Source organism: Camelus dromedarius, chromosome 27 (genome assembly GCF_036321535.1).
Source record: "Camelus dromedarius isolate mCamDro1 chromosome 27, mCamDro1.pat, whole genome shotgun sequence".
Classification (NCBI taxonomy): domain Eukaryota; kingdom Metazoa; phylum Chordata; class Mammalia; order Artiodactyla; family Camelidae; genus Camelus; species Camelus dromedarius.
The window spans coordinates 3432743-3452073 of NC_087462.1; the positions used below are offsets into that span (position 1 = coordinate 3432743).

Consider the following 19331-nt stretch of genomic DNA (forward strand, 5'->3'; position numbering starts at 1 on the left):
GGACTGGGAATACAGGACCATCGAAGTAGGTCTGACCCCCGCCCACCAGGAGCTGACACCGGTGGGAAAGGTAAACAGTAGGTAAAACACATGGAATGTCAACTGTGATACAAAGAACAGGGAGCCCTGAAGAAGATGAGGGGTGAGCCCTGGGACATCTTGAGGCACCGCTTGTGGAAAGGTCCTGGGGCAGGACTGTGCCTGGTGTGCTGGAGGAACAGCAAGGAGGGCTGTGTGGCTGGAGCAGAGTGACTAGAAGAGGAAGAGGAGGTGAGGGCAGGGAGGAGACAGGAGCAGGTTGTGCGGGGCCTTCTGGGCCGTGGGGAGGACTCTGGCTTCTACCTTGAAGGAGGTGGGAGCCCTGGAGGGCTGTGGGCAGAGGTTAGCAGGACCTGATGCAGGTGCTCATAGATGCCCTCTGGCTACTGAGGGGAGAACAGACTGTGGGGCAAGGTGTGACCTAGGGGCCCAGGGCAGAGGGGCCTGCCCTGAGCACTTCAAAAGATGACTTTGCCATGACCTGGGAGGGGCAGGCTGGGGTGAGGAGAGGCCAGCAGCTCAGATGTGAGCACAGCCCCCCCCACACGAAGGTACCCGGCTGGACACGGGGCCTCGGGTCAGGGGAGGGCCTTGACGAGAGGTACTTACTGGACAGGTGGGCCTGGGCTGTCCACACAGTGCAGTGATATGGGGAAGCCAAGAGCATGGGATGTGGGCTGTGGACCTGGGGTGCCCCTTCTGGGCCTGTTTTTCTTCTTGAAGAATGGGCATCCTTGCAGGATGCTGTGTCCTGAGCAGATTTTCTTTGACGAAATCTCCATCCAGCCGCTGCCACCCTCGCCCCACCTCTCAGACCCCCTTTCAGGGAGATGCTGCCTGCAGCGCCCTCACAGACCCAGTTCCCCCGTCTGCCAAGGGGAGGCGGGGAGGGGGCCCCGCGGCACTGACTGGGCCGGTCAGCATCCTCTGAGCCTGGCTGGGGCCTGGTAGATACGGTCAGCCCTTGGTCCCAAGGAGGGGGCTGCAGACAGCAGTGCATGAGCGACTGACCCAGGTGGTCTCAGCCCGGCTGCAGACGGCCCGCTGTTCCCAGCACTCTCTGGAAACGTCGCAAAATGGGAAGGCAGTTTGGGACAGGCTGTCGTGGTCTGAGGCCAGGGCTGAGACACCAGACTGGATCCCCAGCTGTGCAGCCAAGTGGAGCCGACGGGGTCTGCGGTACCCTGGGCACCGGCCCTGTGCCCAGCAGCCCTGGAGTTGGACTCGTTCATTCAGGTGGCAGATATGAACTGCCCTGTGCCAGGATCCAGGGAAGTGGCTGAGGAGGAGGGAGGAGGCGCAGCTTGTCCGGAGCTTAGAGTTCGGCCAAGCAGGTGAACGGTGGAAACATAAAGGACCACAAGCACAGCTTTGGCATGTGTCCTGAAGCAGAGACAGAGGGGGGGCCGTGGCCCCAGAGATCCTGAAAGGGTGTCAGAGAGGCTTCTAAAGAGGTGATGTTTGGATCTGACCCGCGTCGCTACCCTGGCCTCCTAGCCCGAGGCCCCGCGGCCTGCAGCCCTCAGGCCACATCTGGCCCGCTTGTTTCTGTAAATAAAGCTGTATTGGCACGCAGCCACGCCCATTCACTTAGCACCACCTGTGGTGGCTTTTGCCCTATGAGGGAGGGCTGAGCGGTAGCAGCCGGACCACCTGGCCCCCAAAGCCAGACATACTTGGTATCTGGCCCTTTATAGAAAAAACTGCTCACTTGAGATCTAAAATGAGAGGTGGCAGCCTCCACACCCGCTCCATGCCTCCAGCAAATCATCCTCCCACAGGGCATTCCTTCCGTGCCCAGACCCGCCTGGTCTCCCGAAGGCTCCCGATCAGACCCACTGTGCATCCGGCTGCCCCTCTCGCAGACCGTGGTGGAAAGTGAGACTTTAACTGGGGCCCCTCCATCCGTCATCCAGCCACTGGGGGCTCTGCCCTTCACACCTGGAGCATCTCTGCTCATCCTGCTGATGCTGGTGGGAGGACCAAACACACCCTATGTCCAACCCCTCAGGCTGGCTCCCACCCCTCAGGTCACCCACTTTGGCCAGCGCAGAGCAAGACAGCAGGTTTGGGTCTCTGTTTGCCTCTGCAGTCTTCAAGTCCTGGCTCGAACCCCCTCTGTCACAATTCACAGCTTTTATGACGGTGCTGAAATCGTTCTGTGCCCGCTCCCCCTCCTCTCCTGGTCACCCCATCTGGCCTGCCCCCCACCCCGGTGAGGCTCCTCAGGCACACAGTCACAGCCCTGGGATCACTACCAGGGAGAGGAGCTCCCAAAGATCCCAAGACCAGAAGCCAAGTGCAGGGAGCCCTGCGGCTCTCGGCCAGGCTGAGGGACACGCCAGGGAGTGTCATTTATGAATTGGATTTACTTGGTGCTTTTGCTCCCTTAATGGAGAGAATAAGAATTATTTGCTGCCACGGGCAGCCTGAGGGGGTGACACACAAGACGGCGGCGGAGGCAAGGCTGGGAGGAGTGAGTGCCTGGATACCTGGCATCTGCTTAACACAGCATCCATCCAGCCGCTCACCAGGTGGCAGGGACAGATGGCTCCCCTCCCAGCAGCTTCCTGGAGTGGTGGGGAGGGGCCTCTCAGGCCAAGGCCACCTCCCTTCCCCCTCACCCAGTGACCCCAGCAGCCGCCTTACTTTAGAAACACAAAACCCAAGATGTGGGTGCAAAACAAAACCTTTGGAAAGAGTTTGTGTGGCCCTGGCCCTTCCGAGCAGCCCTGCTGGCCCCGAATACTTACTGCTCCGTTGTCCCCGTATTAGTTTCAAAGGACCATTAACTGGTGGCTTAAAACAGCTGACATCTATTCTTTCCCTGTCCAGGAGGCCGGAAGTCTGAGACCAAGGTGTTACAGGGCCATCTCTTCAGATGCTCCAGGGAAGATTCTTCCTGCTTCTTCCAGCTTCTGTGGGACAGTGAGGAGGCCCGTGTGGCTGGAGCAGTGGGTGAGGGGGAGAGAGGGAGGAGGGGAGGGCAGGGAGGGGATGGAGGCAGGTTGTGCAGGTTGTGCATTGTGGGTCGTCGGGGAGGACTTGGGTTTTTAGCCCAAGGGAGGTGTGAGCCCTGGAAGGATGTGGGCAGAGGAGGGACCGGACCTTATTCAGGTGTCCACAGGCGCCCTCTGGTGGCTGCAGTGGTGAGGACAGCCTGTGGGTGGCCAGGGCAGGAGCAGGGAACCTGGGCGAAGCGACTGAGCTGGTCCAGACCAGGCAGAAGCAGCGGAGTGATGGTTCTCTGAGTGTAGCAGCGTGGAGGTCCCTGCTGACCCTGAAAAGGGCAGTTAGAGCAGAGCAGGGGCGGGAATGCCTGGTTGGAGAAGGGTCCCCATTTTCCCATACAGAACTGCCCTGCTCTTTGGTTTAGAAGTCATATTCCGTTGTCCAGTGGACCATAATTTGTCTACTCAGTCCCCTGCTGATGGGAACAGACTTTGCTTCCAGTTTTTCCCAACTGTGAGCGATACTGCAGCGAAGCAGTGCGTGCTTCTCTTCTTTGGAAGAAATTCCTAAAAGGAAGAGCATTGCTGGTGGAAGCTTCTCGTCATTTCATTTTTAATTCCTGCAGCCAGGTGACCCCCAAATACCTCATGCGCTGCCCCCCGTGTGATGGGGGAGGACCCTGCAGGACAAGTGCTCTCACCCAGGCTGTGGTCGCCATTTACTGGGAGGTGAAAAGCTGTATCTGCTCGTGGCCTAAACATTCATTCCTCTTATAATGAGCCAGGCTGAGCATCCTTTCAGATGATTAAAAGCCTTGTGTCAGAACTGCCTTGAAACATATTATTTAAAAATTCCCTGATGACCATTTCCCATCAGCAAGAGGGCTGATTTGATGTTCAATCATTTGCCACGTGGATCTATCCAGCTCAGCCTCACTGGCTGGGCTGTGGGGCAGGGGCCACATCCAGACTCTTATTTGATTCTGTGAAATTAGAAAAGCCAAGCGCATAATTACTGAGTAGTGAGATCAGTGGTAAGCGGCTGGGAACTGGGCACCAGCTCACATGAGGACGGCAAAAATGCAGTCGTGTCTTATTCAAGTCCCCTTTCGTCTCTGTCCCACTGCAGGCGGGAAAATTGGTCCTTGCATTTGGAGAAGGACCATACACTCTACATCCCAAAGTTTGTTCCATTAACGCTGCAAAGACACATCTGTGTCTATTGAAGCATTTGCATATAGTTTTAAAATATACCCCACAATGAATCATCCATCCCTTTCTCCAACGGGAAAAGAAAAATCATCACGAATCACTGAAGGGTCAGACCTCTGGCGGCAGAGCCGTTTGTGGGTTTTCTTAAGAAACCCCAGTTTGTTCTCAGAGTTAGGAATGTCGGCCCCGAAGGGATGGCCCCAGGGCTCCCAAGTGGCTGAACATCTCCTGGCGACTCGCCCCACGAGCAGCTGTCTGAAATAACAGGACGTGGGCGGCATGATCAGTGTCGCGAAGAAATTGTTATCTCAAACACGCATGTTTCAAAAATGCATTCCTTTTCCCCAGGAATGCCTGCATCCTGCAGCAGGCAGTCTTGTCACTGCTGGACAGCTGGAAGAGGCTGGTGGGGCTGTTGTCATAACATTCATCACTTTCTTCATTGCTGTGTCCCTGTGAGGAGGCAAATCCCTGACACTGGCCACATGGAATTTGTAGTTTACGAGCAACCTTGTATTTCTGTAGCAATGGCTCCTCCTGCTTGTCCGCCAGGCTGGTGGCCCTTCAGCACCAACCCCACTTCACTTTCCGCGAGCTACCCTGTGGCTCACGAAGACATGCTTAACTATAAAGAGCCTCTTCCTTGGAGAAAAAGTTTTCAGTGATTAAATGGGGCAGGGGCGATTGGTGGAAAGACCCAAAAGACATCCCCAACTGCTTCTCCCTGTTTTACCTTAAAGGCTGAGAAATCAAAGTCCTTGCCTTCCCAGTCTCCCATGTAGCTATGACATGGTTCTGGGCAATGGGGAATTCTAGGGAAGTCTTTTTATTTCCTCATGAAAGGGATAGTCACGGTTGGTGCTGCCCTTTTTTTCCCATTCCTCTTACCTCTTCCTCCCATATGGAATGTAGGCATGATGGCTGGAGCCACAGCAGCCATTTTACAATCACGAGAGAGGCTGAGCAATGTCCTTAACTTCATTTACTCATTAGACTGGTAGCAGTTGCCTATATATAGGGTTTAAATACTCTCACCATGGCTGATTTCAAGCTACCAACATGATGTCACTGCAGAATTGGAAAAAGAAGTGCAGTAACTCACCATTCATGTTTCCACCAAACAGATACAGTAGATATAAGAAACCCTCAAGAGCTTAGATGACAGCAGCATGTAGCAAAATAAGTAGCAAGTGATGAGTTTTGAATACTTATTGCTTTGGTTTTCATACAATTTATTTCTCTGGAAGTTTCTATAATTTTATTTTTCATAATGGCTAGGTTTTAACAACCAGTTCACAACAATAATTGCATTATTTTGCTCAAGTTCGGGAGTGGGGTAAAAACATTTGGTCGAGCCCAGAGGTCATTGTGTTTTGTTCAAGAAGCGTTTCGTCGGGTTCTGTTCTGTTTTTTTGCAGCTCGGATCAGTAGTGGTCCCACAGCACCTTTCAGGAGCATTTCCTCTCTGTTGACTCGTCAGGACCAGGGCTTGAGCGGCAACAGATCCGATAAACTCCAGCTGATTGCTAACCTTTTTAGTCCCACTCTTTCCAGTGCTTGTGAGAATTCCTCACACTTGCAGCTTGCCGGGTTCTGGCACACACAGATTCTGTTTCCTATCTGGGCTGACCTGTTGCTGCCACTCACGCTTACAGCACATTTCTACGTATTTACCTTATGATTTTAGCACAGCTTTTATGCCTCAATGAACCACTTCCAGGCCACTGATCCAAGATTCCAAAAGTTTTTATGGAAGTATAACACACATACAGAAAAGTACACATAAGTGACTAACTTGGTGAATTTCCACAATTTGATCACCTGCACAATCAGCCTACGATCAAGACGTCGAACTCACCCAGGGCTCCCAGGCTGCCCCGACGGGCCCCTCCTGGTCACTGCCCTCCCAGGGTCTCCCGTATCCTGCCCTCGTCTGTCGTCATAGCTGGGTTTTACCTGTTTTGTTTCGCATTTTTCTAGAAATGGAATCATACGGTATAATATCTTGGTGTCTTGCTTCTTTCACTCAAAATTATACCTGTAAGAGTCATCCATGGTGTTTATATCTGTAATTCATTCCTTTTAAATTTTCCATAAAAATGTGCACTTATTGCATATTCTAATATATGAATAAATCACAGCGTATTTATCCATTCTACAGCTGATGGCTGGCCGGGCTGTTTCCGTTTGGGGTGTTATGAATGTTGCTGCTACAAACCTTCACAAACAGGTCTTTGGTCAACAGTTGCAAGCATTTCTGCTGGGTACATACCTAGGAAGGGAATGGCTGGGCCATGCCCTTAATCTGTTTTATGCAGCAAAACTAACCATGAGAAATAGTAATCCAGCCAATGTGAACGACCAGAAGCAAGAGAGCAGCGGAAGGCGTTCACGGACGTGCACTGGCCCACGCTGCCGCTGAGGTGCATGCGCAGCCTTTAAGGAAGCGCCTCACGAGGTTTCTGAGAAATTGATGTTGTTTCCTCCATTTCTATTTGGTGAACCAAATGCAAATAAATTTGTTTTGTTGCTTCTTCTTCTGAAGCAACACATCCACCTGGAGCCCACAGTCTGAGTGATCTGACCTGAGTCAGAGCTGTCAGCCTGGCGTGGCCGTTCAGATGGACCATAATCATCTTCCTGTTTTCCGCGCAGCATGGATTGCCTCAGCCTAATGCCCCAGCGCCACCTCACCTTTGGACCTTTGCCCAAGCCGTGCCCTTTGCTTGAAGTGCCCTCCTCACCAAAGTCTACCTCTTACCGCTCTGATGGAAACTCGGGCAGACCCAAATGTCCCTCCTCCAGGGAGGGTCTGCTGACCCTCGGTCAGAATCAAGCCCTTCCTGTCCGTGTTCCCATGCCAACTTTAGACAGTGGTTGTCGCACCTTCAGCTCCCTGGTGAGACGTGCCAGAGGGCAGCTCAGGGCCTGCCTGCGGCCAGTGCCAGAGGCTAATTAAGTTAGCATTCGACAACGCAGAGAGCTCTCACCTGTTGAAGATTTACTGTGTGAAAGCCACGGGCTCTTTATGTGTCTTTGCGTCCCTGCTCTCCACAACCACCCTACAAGGCGTTCTCCCATCTTATAGCTGGGGAGTGGAAGCACAGTGAAGTGGAGTCATTTGCCCGAGGTCACACAGCAAGCAAGTGGCAGAGCTGGGAAGTGACCAGGGCGCCGGGGCCCAGGGCCCCCATTTTTCGCCCCTTTGACGTGGTGTAAGATGGAGTCTGATGGAGACGGCACAGGTGGGAGGACGGCACAGGGGTCTCTCTGAGTCCATGTGGGCTGCTGTAACAAAGTACACAGACTGGCTTCTAAACAACAGATATTTATTTCTCACACTTCTGGAGGCTGGGAGTCCAAGCAAGATCAAGGCGCCGGCAGACTCTGTCTGGTGAGAGCCCTCTTCCTCGTCCCGAGATTGTCTTCTCACAGTGTCTTCATGAAGCAGAAGGAGTGGGGGGCTCCCCATGTAAGGGCACTGATCCCAGTCATCGGGCCCCACCCTCATGACCAAGCACTTCCCAAAGGCCCGCCTCCTAGTCCCAGCCCTGGTGGAGAGGTAGGGTCCCCACATAGGACTTCTGTGGTGGAGGACACATTCAGTCCATACCAGGGAGTGTTCGGAAAGTCAGACTCCAGGACTAAGCGCTCGATGCCCAGTTGTTACCAGTTGAATTGTGTGCCCTCAAGATCCACATGTTGTCCCAACCCTGGTACCTGAGAATGTGACCTCATTTGGGACAGGGCCATTGCAGATGCAATGAGTTAAGATGAGGTCACACTGGAGCAGGGTGGGGCCCTAGTCCAGTGCGACTGGTGTCCTTACAGAAAAAGGAATTTTGACACAGACCCACACACAGGGAGCACGTCATGGGCGCGTGAAGGCAGAGCTCCGGGTGACGCTCCTCCAGTCAAGGTGGCCAAGGATTCCCAGCACCCACCAGAAGCTGAAACAAATTCTCCCTCGTGGCCTCACACAGAACCAGCCCTGCTGACACCTCAGCTTTGGACTCCTGGCCTCAGAACTGGGAGAGAATAAATTCTGTTGTCTGAGACCCCCAGTATGTGGTGGGTGTTTACGGCAGCCCAGCTAACTCGTATACTTGACCCCGTTGCATAGCTGGTCCCATCAGGAGACTGTAGGTGACCCCCGCCTAGCCTGACAGAGGCCTTTCAGAGGAACGTGTCACCCCAAGTCTCAGTGATTCAGATCAAAGAGCCTGTCTGTGCCAGCAGCCTGGTCTCTCAGCAATTTTGAGTGATCGTACCAGGCGTGAGGAACCCTTGAGCCAGGGCCAGCCTCGAGCTGTGGCTGCTTTGAGCTGCCCTCTCCCTGGGCCCCCCAGCCTGTGCTCCTCTCGGCTCCCATGGCCCTGCAGGTCTGCACTGGGTGGGGTGCGTCCCTCCCTTTGTTCTGAGGGAAGGAGAAGGGGATGTCAGGGGTCTTGACTCAACATATAGGGTGAAGTGGGGTGCTGGGACCCAACTTCATGGAGACATGGCCCCTGGGTGTCTTTCAGGGACTGAGAGTGTGGACCAGCTGGGAGGCGCTTCTGCACCACATTGGAGCTCAATAAATGCCATGTGCTGCTCCACCCCCCAAAAAAACTATTTTGATAGATTGTTACCTATTCTAGAACTTTATGTAAATGAAATCAGGCAGAACATAGCCATTTATGTCTGGCTTCTTTCCCTCAGCACAATGCATTTGAGCTTCGCCCACGTTGCAGGTTTCGGCAGGGAGTTCCCTTTTCAGAGCTGTATAGTATTCCACCACACGGCTGGACCACTATTCATTTTGTCCACTCACCAGTCAGTAGACATCTGTGATCGCAAGTGAAGCCACGTGAATTCATTCTTACACATGGCTGCTGGTGGATATTTCATGAGATTTTTATTCTCAGCTTTCACTCCCTCTCGCTACACCCTCTCCAGCTGGAATTTCCAGCATGGCGCTCTTCTAAAGAAAGTTGCAATGATCAGATCATCCTTGTATCTAACTGTAAAGCAGAGGCAGGGGACAATGTACAGGTGGGTCGGGGGGGGGATTCACGGCCACCAGTGGGGCTGGAGCAGAGGCAGCGATGGGGGAGTGGGAGGCGATGGAGGGAGGCTGCCCCAGGGAGGAACCTGGCTTTCGTGCATTTTTCTGAAAGAGCCCTGGGAGCTCTGGGAGGGTTCTGAGCGGGGACCAGCACAGGGCTGGCTGGGGAGTGAGGGGACGCTGTGAGTCTCTTGAAGGACTGTGACGATAGACCCAGGTAGGGCTGAGACGCCAGCCCCCCATCCCCCAGAGCAGGGGCTGAGGGCAGGCCTCGAACCCCTGCCTCAGCTGAATTAAATATGTTGACATACGCCGTGACCATCTGATAGGAGAATCTGCTCGGAACAGCTGCCTGGTGACAAGTATAATAAAGTGTATTAATGAGACCATTATTACTCCCTAATTAAAAGCTAATAACGAAGAGTTAATTGCCTTTAAAAAATGAAGCAAGCCTGGGCTGGGATTTATCTCTGTTTGTCTTTGCTTGCCTGGATGGGCTGATATTTGGGAACTAATTAATTGAATCAAATCTTACAGAAAACGAGTCATCTCCTCGTGCTATTTGGGCCATGGAATTAAAAGGTGTTGGCTGTGTGTCCAGGTGTTTTCATTTTGAGGTGTCGCGGGCCCTCTGTTCCTGTGGGGGGCTGGGGGAAGGCTGGTGGGGGGGTTGGCGAGGTGAGGGGGTTCTGGGAGCCATGGGATAGCGGTCACACATCAGCAAGTTCAGCCTTTTCAGGTGTACAGTGCAGTGGCTTTTACTGTATTGACAAGGTTGTGCAACCATCACCTCTAATTCCAGAACATTCTCATCACCCCAGAAGGAAACCCCGTGCCCATTGGCACTACCCCCTTTCTCCCTGCCCCCTGCACTCTCCATCTCTGTGGACTGGCCTGTTCTGGACGTTTTGCATAGACAGGATCGCGCACGGCGTGGCCTTTTGTGTCTGACTCCCTCACTGAGCGCCGTGTTTTCAAGGTTCGTCCACGTGGTAGCGAGTATCAGCGCTTCTCTCCCTTCTGTGCACAAGCTTTTGAGTGGATGTATGTTTTCAGTTCTCTTGGGTCTGTACTCATTTTTAATTGCAGGGTTTTTGTTTAATCGCACAAATCAAATGCAAATATGCTGCTGAACACTAGGCATAAGCTACATGTTCCTCCACCTCCTGCCTCTTCCCTCATCCCAGACCCTCCTCTCGGGGAAGATCCGCTGCTCGGGGGCCTCCGACCCGCCGTTCTCCGTGTGTGCAGATGTCTGCGCGGCCCCAGAGGAAAGTGTCCATTATCTTGTGATTGTTTTCACGAAGATGAAATCTCCATCTTAATGACATTTTGGCTGTGTTCCTTGTTTGTTTTTCTACAAAATCCCCGTAGAATTACCTGCTTTTATTTTTTCCTTTCGCTCGAACAAATCAAGTTATAACTTTACAAAATAGTGCTCCAACCTTGAGTACAACGCGATGGTTTTGTATTTATATACAGACACCCGGGTTACCACCACCCAGCAAAGTAGGACGGGGCTGGGCAAGCCGTGGTCCAAGGGCTAGATCCCGCCCCTGCCTGTGTTGTATGGCCTACAGACTAAGAATGTTTTTACATTTTTAAATAAATTTTTAAAAACCCAAAGACGACTAATCTCTTAGCACAATGACAGTTGTGTGAGATGCCCATTTCTGTGCCATGAATAAGATTTTATTGGAACACAGCCACGCTCATTCGTTTGCGTACTGGACTGCAGTGACATTGCTGCACGGTTGTGACAGACCCACAAAGCCCAGAGTCTTTGTTCCCTAGCTCACAGAGCTGGTAGCGCCCCTCCACTCACTCATCACCTTCCATGGCTCCCCAGTGCCCCCGGGATAAAGTCCAGACTATTACGAGTGTGGCTATGAGAGCCTTCCGCAGCTGGTCCCTGCTCACCTTTCCCTCCTGACTCTCTGCTTTTAATCCATTCACGTTTAAAATCATGATTGACAGGTAGAGACTTACGACCGCCGTTTTGTTTATTGTTTTCTAGCTCTTTCTAGATCTTGCTGCTTCGCCTGCTGTCTGTGTGTGTGTGTGTGTGTGTGTGTGTGTGTGTGAGAGAGAGTCTCTGGTGCACGGCACAATGTCCAGCCATGCATGTACGTGCATACATTCATTTTCATATTCTTTGTGTGTGTTTTGGTGCCTTGGTTTCAATCTGCTTTGTTTTCTCTACCCTGGTCTTCGGTGTAATTAGCACAGGTTTCCCCCCTTTAACAACCACGAGGCTGACATGAGATGCCTTAAAGTTGTAACGTCCGCCTCAAACTGACAACCACTGAACGCTGGTTCAGCAGCCCTGAAGCTACACCTTTACTTCTCTTCCACGTACTTTTTTATATTGTGTATCCAATAATAGACTATTATAGTTGTGGTTCCTTTTACCACCTTTGCTTTTTATTTTATTTTTTAATATTTATTTATTGTTTGGGGGAGGTACTGGGGCTTGAATGCAGGACCCACACCTGCTAAGCCTGTGCTCTGCCACTGAGCTACTTCCCTCCCTGCTACCGTGTCTGCTTTTTAACTTTTAATCTCGAGTTGCATGCGAATCACGCACCAGCATCACCCAGCCAGGGAATCTGACTTTGGCCATGTATTTGCTGCCACCAGTGAGTTGTGTGCGGCTGTCTCAGGTTTTAACGATGTTAATTAGCACCCTTTCGCTGCCACTCAACTCCCTTTAACGTTTCTTGTAAGGCAGGTCTAGTGGCGAGAACTCCCTCAGGTTTCGTTCATTGGGAAAGTGTTTCCCCTTCATTCTGAAGGGCAGCTTTGCCGGTTACGGAAGTCTTGGTTGACAATTTTTTTGTTTTAATATTTTGAATATATCATCGCATTCTCCCCTGGCCTGGAAAGGTTTTGCTGAGTTTCCTGCCTAGAGTTTTACGGGTGGTGGGGCTTCCCGTGTGCGCACGTACAGGGCCGCTGGCTTTGCTCGCAGCCCGCCAGCTCTGCCTGCCTGACCGCCCGCCCGGCCCCCGCCGGACCCCTGCTCCCCCGGCTGCTCCTGCGCAGGCTCTCTGGTTGGGAGGGGCCCGGGCTACGAGCAGCAGCGGGCGGGGCTGTAAATCAGCTCCAGCCTGGGCAGCCGGTGGGCAGCCGGTGGGCAGCCGGTGGGCAGCCGGTGGGCCGTGCTCAAGGCCGCGGGGCCGCACCCCGCCGCGTCCCGCGCTCGGCCGGAGGCGCGTCGGGGCCCTGCCGCTGGGCAGCGCTGCCGGCCCGGGGCGACGGCTCGGACGTTGCAGGTAGGAACCCTTCCGGCCAAGGCCCCGGCGCTGGTTGTCGCCAGCCCCTCCCCTCTTCTCCGCCACAACCCTGTTTCTGGTGGTCAAGCCCCGGAGAGTCCCCCGCACTCCCTGTGGGGCGAGACCTGAGCGGGGTTCCCCAGAAGTGGCCCACAACGCCGGGGGGCGCCCGCCCTGGGCCCCGTGCCCCCTAGAGGAGCCCCCCGCTTGTGAGGTGCGCTGCTGGCTGGGGGAGGGCGACGCGGTCAGCTTGTCGCGGCCTCTCTTCCCCTCCCACGCAGGCTTGTCTCGGGCTCTGTGGTACAGGGGATGCTCAGCCACCCCTCATGTTCTAGGCTGTTCTCAGTGGTGTCTTGTCCATGAAAAGTTGTTGTTCTTGGGAGGGGGAGCGAAATCGGGAATAACCTACGTCACCAGCTGGGTCGCATCACCTCCCAGTTCTCTGCTCTCCAGGCGAGACTTCCAGGCCCCCAAACTCACCTCCTCCAGACCTATACACTCGCTGTGGGATGCTGGGCCCCTCACCTTTCCCTAGTTCTCCCTTGTTGATCCTTTGGCTCTCAGTTGGAGGTCACCTCCTCCAGGAAGCCCTCCCTGCCCTGGATTTTGCTGGATCATGTACCCTTCTCTCTGAGTCCTGGTTGCCAAGGACAGCTATGTTCGCTGCTTGGATCTTGACCTGTGGGTATGTTGTTTGAGTATCCAAGGGTCATCGGAAATCCTTAGAGAACTTGCGGGGAGGGGAAGATGCTTTTGTAAACTGGGATGAAAGCCAGAAAGGGCTTGGCGGGACAGGAGAAGGGCTCTTAGGCAGGAGGACCAGCCCGAGCCAAGCTCTGGAGGCAGGACTTGCCTGAGTGGGTTTGCAGGGCAGTGGTCCCTGCTGTCCGGGTATCTGGCCCAGCACAGGTGGAGCATTAGAGGTGCCCATTATGCTGACTCTGTGTCGTGCACCTGGGCCTTGTGGCCACCTACCAGGGCCCTGAGCCCGGCAAGAACCATAAGCAAGTGAGAGATTATGCTCCCGCTCACCCTGTGGTTGGTTAGGGCTGATTATTTCGATAAAGCTTCTGCCAGGGTCGTGGGCAATGCAGGAGGCGTGAGTTCCTCACTCTTGGCTCCTCGAAGTCCTGTATGCCTCTCATAGGCAGGTGGGGAAGTGGCCTCTGCAGAGGTCCCTACACTGGCTCACTTGGAGTGCCAGGGGCTCCCAGGGAGTCACACAATCTCTGAGTCTTTGCCACAGGGACGGTTTGTCGCATATAAGACTCCAGACCTCAGCCCCCCCCTTTTTTAAAGTGGAGTTGATTTGCAATATTAGTTTCAGGTGTGCAGCAAAGTAATTCAGTTATGCAAATTGAACCTTAAATTCTTTTTTTAAGCTTTTTTTTGGGGGGGGTAGGTAATTAAGTTTTGTTTGTTTGTTTTGATGGAGGTACTGGGGATTGAACCTAGAACTCCGTGTGTGCAAAGCAAGCGCTCTACCACTGAGCTGATCCTCCCCCTTCTCTCTCGCTTTTTTTTTTTTTTTTAACTTTTTCTTCTGAAATGACTCTAGATCCACAGGAAGTTGCCAAGATAGTACAGAGAGAAACTATACGATTATATGTATGTGCTGTTATGTATCTTGCATCACCCGCCCGTTAGCGTAGTATCAAAACCAGGACACTGACACGGGCACAGTGTGTCTCACGCTGTGCCATTTCATCACACGCGTGTCGACTCCTGACTCTCGCAACTGCCAGCGTCATCTGGATGCAGCAGATGCATATCTGTTCCGTCCCCACAAAGCTCTCCTTACAGCGCCTCCAGTGTAGTGACGTCGTTCCTAAACCCTCTCAACCACCCGCCTCTCCTCCACCTCCATAACTGTGGTTATTTCAAGAATGTTGTGTACAGGGAATGGTACAGTAGGTTGTGCTTTGCGGTTGGCCTTTTTCACTCCAAGTAATGCCTTTGAGATTCATCTAAGTGTTGTGTGATCAGTGGTCTGTGCCCGTCTGTTACCGAGTTGTGTTCTATCGTGGATGGACCACGGTTTGCATGATGGGTCAGTGCACGCTGCAGGATGCTGGAGTCGTTTCCAGTTTTTGTCTGTTATGAATAAGGCTGCTACAAACACTCATGTCCAGGTTTTTGCAAGGACATAAGTTTCCACTTCTCTGGGATAAATGCCCAGGAGTACAATTGCTGGATCGTGTGGTAAGTGCTCAGTGTTTTAAGAAACTGTTAAGCTATGTCCCTAAGGGGCTGTACCATTTTACATTCCCACCAGCAGAGCATGAGATGCAGTTTCTCTGTACTCAGAGCATCTTTTATCTCCATCCAGGCTTGTCCTGAAAGTCCCACATCCCAGGGGTTTTGGGGGGTAAGGGGCGGTTTCCTGGGCCCCAGGGGCAGCCCTTGGAAGAGGGGGAATGTGGGCTTGTGATTCTGTTTCAGGGAATTGCCTCACACTTCTTTCTCCCTGGAGTCCTGCCAGGGACTGACTTGCTCCCCCCGTCCCCAGAATCCCTATGTTGAAGCCTTAACTCCCAGCGTCATGGTGTTTGGAGGTGAGGCCCTTGGGAGGTAACTGGGTTTGGATAAGGTCATGAGGGTGGGGTGCCCTTGTAAGAGGATGAAGGACCAGAGCTGGCTTGCGGTCTCTCTCTGTGCCGCGTGAGGACAGCAACAGAGTACGTCTGCAAGCCGGGGACAGGGCTCTCCCCGGACCCCAGCTGTGCTGGCACCCTGATCTCAGGCTTCCAGACTCGAGAAGAGTGAGGAATAAATTCCTGCTGTTTCAGCCGCCCAGTCAGTGGTGTTTTGTTACGGCAGCTGAAGCCAACCAAGACCAGTCGAAAAGCTCTCGGTCCCCTGAGCTCTGAGCCTTCCTAAACTTATGGGATCCAAGATGCTACCAACCACCAGACAGAAAATCCACACAAATCAGACATCAGAATTTGAAGCACATAGTTGGAGGAGTGCACTGAGGATTTAATCTTTAAAAACGCAATATGTGGTTGGCTTTATTTTTATCCTGTCGCCTGTACAGTTTAGTTTACTCTCGCAACTACGTGCAAACCCTCGAATGAACAAAAGAAACCGTCGAGTGTTTGGGACAATTTTGGTGTATTTTTCTCCCAACAAATTGCACTCTGGAATGACACACGCCTTTCTCTGCCCCTTTGATGTTGCAGTGCTAATAGTCACAGGGGCTTCTTTGTGTGTGCACGTGTGCACACAGACACACACAAGTGAGTTTTGCCAAAAGCCTCTCTTAATCCATTGCTAATCAGATCTTTCTCTTTTAATTAAAAAAATTTTTTTAGTTTGAAATAATTATAGACATCTAGGAAGCTGCAAAAACAATGCAGAGTCCCATTTACCCTTCATCCAGCTTCCCCCAGTGGTGACAGCTTTTAAGGCTGTAGGGAAATAGCAAAGCCAGGAAATTGACATTGAAATTGTCCTGTTAATTAGATGACAGTATTCATATTTCATCTTTTTTTTAAACCAGCATCTGTGTGTACGTGTGTTTCTATGAGTTTCTATTAGTCCATGGATAGACTTGTGTACTCACTACCATAGTCAAAATCCAGGACTGCTCCATCCCCACAAAGCAATTTTCTCCTGCTATTTCTTCATGTTAACCGCACTGCCAGTCCCCCGTCCCCAGGAAACCATTAACCCGCTCTCCATCTCTTTAGTTTTGTCATTTCGAGAATATTGTATAAATGAAGTCAGATAGCACGTAACCTTCCGAAGTCAACTGTCTCCGCTCTGCGTAAGCTGTGTGTATCAGTCAGTTTTTCTTTTTTTCTGGCTGAGTAATATTCCAGGTATTGGCTTGCCAGTGTTTGTTCACTTATTCAATCAGCGAAGGACGTTTGGTTTCCAGTATTTTGCTATTGTGAACAGAGCTGTTATGAATATTTGTGTACACTTTTTTACATGAACATATGTTTTCATTTCTCTGGGATAAATGCCCAGGAATCCGTTTGCTGAGCTGTATGGCAGCGACATGTTTGGTTTTTAAAGAAACTGACACTCTGTGTTCCAAAGTGGCTCTACCATTTTGTATCGCGCTGGCAACGCACGAGAGATCAGGTTTCTCCACAGCCTCTCCAGCATCTGGTGTTGTCACTTTTTTAAAAATCTGAGCTCTTCTAATAGGCGTGGTGGTACCTCACTGTGGTTTTAGTTTGCATTTTCCTACTGGCTTATGACGTGGAGTGTCTCTTCATGTGCTGCTTTGGTGTTATTCTCTTTCCAAAAACATATTGAGGCTTTCCATAGAGTAAAGGGTGCGTATCTTTGAGGGAGGGTGTAGCTCAGTGGTAGAGCACATGCTTAGCATGCCCGAGGTCCTGGGTTCAATCCCCAGCACCTGCATTAAAAAAAAAAGAGCTCGGTGTCTTCAGTATCTTCATGAATTTTTACATTTGCACAGAGTGTTGTAACCACCACCCAGATCAAGACACAAAACATGACCAAACCATCACCAGAAGGGTCCCTCGTGTCCTCTGCCAGGTACTATCCCTTCCAGCAGCAACCAGTGAGCTGATCTGGGTGACAGTGGTATGCAAAATGAGGGCCCCCAAAGATGGCTACATCCTGGTCCCCAGAACCTGCAAACTGTTAGATTACAAAAGATTATGTTTGCAGATCGAATGAAGGTGGCTAGTCAGCAGACCTTAAAATAGAGGCTGCCATGGGGTGAACAGGTAGGCTCAAGGTACTCAAGATTCTGAAAAGTAGAGAAGGAAGAGAGAGAGGTGATTTAAGCAACACTTGACCCGCCATCGGTGGCGGTGAGGATGGAGGGAGGGGCCGCGAGCCAGGGATGCGGCGCCTCTAGAAGCTGGAAGAGGCGAGACCCGATTCTCCCTGGAGCCTCCGGAGGGACCAGCCCTGCCCATGCCTGGGTTTTAGTCCCTTGTGAAAACCTCTAACCTCTAGAATGAAAAGAGAATGAATTTGTGTTGTTTTAAGCCATGGAGGTTTTTCTAATACGTTGCAGCAGCGATGCGTGCTAGAGATGAATTTGTTCCGCTCTTGAACTTCATATAAATGGAACATGAAGGATGTGACCTTTTGCATCTAGCTTCTTCCACGTGGCGTGATGTTTTTGAAATTCACCCATGCTGGCTGTGTGAATATCATATTCCTTTGTATTGATAAACGTTATTTCATTTTATCCATTTTATTCCACTATTTTTGCTTCTACACTATTCACGTGTTGATGGACAACTGTGTTGTTTCTAGTTGGAGGCTATTATTAATAAGGTCCCTGTAAGTATCTGTCTGTAGGTTCTTGTGTAAACATGTTGTCGTTTCTCTTGGGTAAATACCCGGGGGTGAGATGTCTGGGTCCTAACTTAGCAAATCATCAACTTTATAAAAATCCGCTAAGCAAGTCACTTCCCAAAGTGGTTTTGCCGCGTTTTGCATCCCCACCAGCAACGTCTGAGCATTTCAATGGTCCCACAGCCTCACTGACATTGACACTGTCAGGCTTGTAAAAATTTTGACGTTTTAGAGCCACATTGTCCAACGCAGTAGCCATTAGCTATATGTGACTATTTATTTATAGTTTTTAACGTTTATTTTTAATTGAAGTATGGTTAACTTGCAATATTACATTGGTTTCAGCTGTACAACATGGTAATTGGATTTTTTTTTTTTACTTTTTAATTTATATTTTTTAAATTGAAGTACAGTCATTTACAACCTGTCAGTCTCGTGTACAGCACAGTGTCCCAGTCATGCGCATACATACGTATATTCTTTTCCATATTCTTTTTCATTAAAGGCTACGTAATTTGACATTTTTGTAGATTGTGTCCCATACAAAGTTATTGCAAACTGTTGACCCTATTCCCTGTGCTGCCCACGTGACTACTTAAATGCAAACGAATTCAAATGAGAGAAAAAAGGAAAATCCAGCTTTTCGGCCACAGTGGTCTCATTTCCCGCGTCCCGCAGCCGCGTGTGGCTGGAGGCCGCCGCCCTGAGCAGCACGGCTGGAGCCTCCGCCCGGAGCCCGTTGCCCTCAGCACGGGGCGCCCTGCTGGCGTGCACTTTCCTAGTGAGTAGAAGGCGCTGCCTCGTGGTTTTAACTTTTATTTCTCAATATGACTTTGTAAACCCCCCTTATAATTTTTTTTTTATTTTTGTTTTTTGGGGAGTTGTTTTTGGTTCTTTTTTACTTTATTTATTTTTGGTTTTTTTGTTTTCTGGTGTGTGTGTGTGTTTTTCAGTAACTCTCTTTTTTTCTTAAAACTATCTAGTGTGGGATTCAAAGAACCCTGGCTGACAGCCTTTTCCACAGTGAAGAGGGACCAGAGTTGGTCATCTTCCCAGCAGGTCTTCACAGAGCACCGGCCCGCTGTGCTTGGCTGCAGTGTAGGGGAGGGGGCAGTGGAGCGGGGGGGCAGCTTCTTGGGCATCGCCCCACTTCCCTGCCTCCTCTTTGGGCCCTGATCAGGACCCTCATCTCTCTTGCCACCTCCATAACCAGTCCTTTACCACATCCTTCATCCCGTGACTCACCCAGTCCTCCCTGGTAACCACCCCAGCTCCCTGCTCCTAGCCCACACACCCCCTTCGGTATTTTCCTCCATGCAAATGCCGGGATGATCTTTGTAAAACATACATCTGATTATATTTCTCTGTTGCTAGAATGTCAGCTTCAGGAGGGTAAGAATCTTGCTCTGATTTGATCAGTGCTGGATGGCAAGTCCCTGGTATACAGTAGGTGCTCGACAAATGTTAACTGACTGAATGGCTTACGGCCATTACAACAGAGATTGTGGGTGGCCT

The 19331-nt window shown here is 51.3% G+C and overlaps 1 protein-coding gene across 1 annotated transcript in view; it reads left to right on the forward strand.

Moving 5' to 3' along the window:
• The window catches only part of KDM4B (lysine demethylase 4B), a 125781-nt gene extending 122778 nt beyond the window's left edge, over window positions 1-3003 (forward strand). Inside the window, exon 25 of the transcript XR_010378065.1 lies at window positions 2875-3003. The gene's annotated coding sequence lies outside the window, so the exon portion shown is untranslated. The remainder of the gene's footprint in view (window positions 1-2874) is intronic.
• The last annotated feature ends 16328 nt before the right edge of the window (window positions 3004-19331 follow it).